General features: G+C 44.7%; 1 pseudogene; it reads left to right on the plus strand.

Moving 5' to 3' along the window:
- The first annotated feature begins 1,261 nt into the window (after positions 1–1,261).
- LOC130706591 (RNA transcription, translation and transport factor protein-like) lies at positions 1,262–2,600 on the plus strand (annotated as a pseudogene).
- Positions 2,601–3,703: the final 1,103 nt, after the last annotated feature.

The raw sequence follows: 3,703 nt of genomic DNA on the forward strand, positions 1-3,703 counted from the left end.
CATATATGTGCGTTTGTGGCTTGTTGGAGTTCAGTGTCTGTATTTAAGGATATTAAGAAGTTACATCCTTGTTTTTGGCAATTGGGGAGTTGTGGGTGTTTATGTGTATCTGGAAGTGTCATGTTGTATATGCGTATTTGTAGATCTTCCAGGGATTGTAGGACCTCATGGGCAGTGGGTGGTTTTATGTATATCATTATTTGGGAGTCTATTGGGAATGTGTTTCCATGAATTCCTGGCGTGAGGTTTATTTGTGTATTTATGGAGTTGGTGAGAATCTGAGTAGTGTATTTGTATTTGTGGGTTGGTGATGTCTGTGTGGATATTTGGGGTTAAGTGGAAGACATGAGTGTGTTGTTGTGAGAGTGGATGTATTTGAGTTTATGTAGAGGGTCTGAGATGTAATTCAGATGTAGTCAAGTTGTTTGGGTTATGTATTTGTAGTGTAAGACTTTGGGAATGTGCGTTTATTTGTGTGTTTTCTCCCAGCATGTTAGAAATGCGTGTCTGATGGTGGGTCCCTGCAGCCACAGGTGGAGGCAGCCAGGAGGCTCAGTGGTCTTGAGCGGGTGGTGGCACCCCTCTCCAGCCTCGGTTTCCCCGCTTGCAAGGTGAGGACAGGCAGATGAGTGAATGAATGTGGTAGTCTCTGCTCAAAGGATTAGAGGATGGAAAGAAGGGGAGGAGGGAGGGAGGGAGGGACACACAGAAGGAGGGAAGGGAGAAGGTGGAAGGAAGGAGGGAGGGAAGGGAGGAAAGATGAATAGGCAAAAAGACAGGATCACAATCTGTTAAGGCTAAACTAGGAAGTTGCCCCCGTATGGTCAGCTGTGAAACCCTGGACAGGTTCACTGACCTCTCGCAAACTTACTCCTCTCTCTGAGCTCTCCTTGTTGACCTGCAGGATGGAAACTATAATAATAGAGGGGAAGATAGCTTGTCCTGGATTCCCAACACCTGGAGCTCCCAGACCCGGCACTGTTCTGGCACTTTTCTTGGCTGTGCACTTTAAGAAGCACACCGTGGTGCTCAGTGCCCAGTCATGGTCAGCTCGTGATATACACCCCGCTGTGCTGGGCTCCTCAGGGTGGGGAGGTGCTGCCTCTATCTGACTTCACCCTAACCTCACTGCGGATCAGCAGTTCAGTCGCAGGGCCAATTATAAAACAGTGTTTATTTGTTATTTAGTTGAATAAATTAATCTACTCTGAGGTACTGTGGGTACCTCTGGAGATATTTTTTGAATGCATGCATGTTGTGCATGACAGAGAAAATCAACATCATCTGGTCCAGCCCCCAGCTGATACAGGAAGCCCCTCCCCAGGACCTGAGGGGTGACAGCCAGCCCTGCTGGCATCTCTCCAGGATGGGAGCACACGGCCTTCAAGATGCCCAGACTTACTGCACACCTGATGTTCCTGTGCTGTAACTGCCCTGGGACAGCCAAGCAGGGTCCCAGAAATAGTGAATATCCCCACCCCACCTACATAGCCGGGCCCCCGGCTGTGCTCCTGTCTGCCACATTGCAGTTTTCCATCACATCCCCCCACCTAGCCCCAGAGAAAGAATCACAGTGCGAAATGAATGAGGACATGAATCTGACAGAAAGCTGAAAATATGTGGAAACTGGGCAGAAATGTTTAAGAATGCCCTGGGTTGGGGGGCCAGAGTTGCAAGGACATGACCAACCCTCAGCCACCACATATCACACTGAGCAAGAAAGTCTTTTTTTAATTGAGACATCACTTGCATACCATAAAATTCCCCTTTTAAAGTGTACAATTCAGTGGTTGTTAGCACATCCACGGACTTATGCAACCATCACCACTAATCCAGAATGTTCTCATCACCCCCAAAGAATACCCCGCCCTCCCGACTGAAGCAGGGAGCACGATGGCCTTCAACTACTACCACCTACCTCTTCTACTGAAGAGATGAAACAAAATTTAGAAACGATGTTTGCATTGAAGACCAGAAAAGTAGACACTACAAGACTGAAGACAGAGGTAATCTAAGAAACATCCACAGCAGTGACCAGCCCAAGTTCTTTGAAAAGTATCTCAGAGATGTCAACTGTTCTTTCAAGATTCAAGATGGACAAGAAGCAATTGACTGGCTTCTTGGTTTAGCTGTTAGTCTTGAATATGGAGATAATGCTGAAAACTACAAGGATTTGGTACCCGATAATGCAAAAAATGCTGACAATGCAACTAAAAATGCAGAGCCCATGATCAATTTGGATGTAAATAATCCTAATTTTAGGGCTGGTGTCATGGTCCAGGCTAACTTTCAGAGTCAGCTCATGGTGGTTACCTGGCAGTACTTCAGGCAATTAGCATTTTGGTCCAGGAGCTCTGACACAGGATGCAGTTGCTAGCACAAACCCAGCAGAAGAGGGCTTGCCTGTTGGTTTAGACAAGTATATTCTTGGTTTTGACACAAGAGATGTGGTTCTTAATGAAGCTGCTCAAATTCTGCACTTGCTGCATATAGAAGAGCTCAGAGAGCTGCAGACAAAAATTCACGCAGCCAGAGTGGCTGTTCAGGTGATTACTGCTGATCCAAAGACAGACCACAGACTGGAGAAAGTTGGAAGATGAACATTTTAGAATTTTAGCTTCCCCCTTACCTAGTACTCTCTGGCATATATTTGGAAATCAAATATCACATTTTCAATGGAAGAATCCCAGAAATTTGACTATGTTCTAGAGAGCTACCATCATTGCCTTTTCTTTAATAAAGTTTGGGAAAGTGGAAAACAAAAAATAGATCCTGTACCCATCAGGCAATCACTCACCACTCAGGGCCCCTCAGACCTTGACAACCATGAATCTACTTTCTGTCTCTGGATCTGCCTATTCAGGACACTTTATATAAATAGAATCATACCATACATGACCTTCTGTGCCTGGCTTCCTGCACTCAGCATGTTTTCCAGATTCATCCACATGGTAGCATGTACTGGCACTTCACCCCTTTTATGGCTGATTAATATTCCATTGTTTGGATATACCACATTTTGTTTAATCCATCATCCAATGGTGTACGTTTGGGTTGTTTCTGTTTTTTGGCTATTATGAACATTCGTGTACACGTTTTTGTATATATCTAAGTGGAGTTGCTAGGTCATAAGGTAATTCTGTGTTAACTCTTTGAGGAACCACCAAACTGTTCTCCACAGTGGCTGCACCATTTTACTTTCCCACCAGCAGTGTATGAGAGCTCCAATTTCTCCACATCCTCACCAACACTTATTTTCCATTTTTTCTATTCTAACCATCCCAATGGGTGTGAGGTGGTATCTCACTGTGGTTTTGATTAACATTTGTGATGTTGAGCATACGTTCATGTGCTTACTGACCATTTGCATATCTTCTTGGGAGAAATGTCTATTCAAGTCCTTTGCCCGTTTTTGAATCGGGTTGTTTGTCTTTTTGTGGTTGAGTTTTAGGAGGTCTCTACATATTCTGGACACTAGACCCTTGTCAGATCTGTGAATTGCCAATATTTTCTCCCATTCTGTGGGTGGTCTTTTCACTCCCTTAATAGTGTCCTTTGATTCCAAAAGTGTTTAATTTTGATGAAGTGTATCTGTTTTTCCCTTGGTTGCCTGTGCCCAACAAAACCTTTGACTAAATTCTCCACACTCCTCAGACAAAGTCCTGTGCCCTCTCCCTGCTCAGTCTCCTGGACAGCAGGTCCA

The sequence above is a fragment of the Balaenoptera acutorostrata genome (assembly GCF_949987535.1).
Source record: "Balaenoptera acutorostrata chromosome 6 unlocalized genomic scaffold, mBalAcu1.1 SUPER_6_unloc_1, whole genome shotgun sequence".
NCBI classification, from domain to species: Eukaryota; Metazoa; Chordata; class Mammalia; order Artiodactyla; family Balaenopteridae; genus Balaenoptera; species Balaenoptera acutorostrata.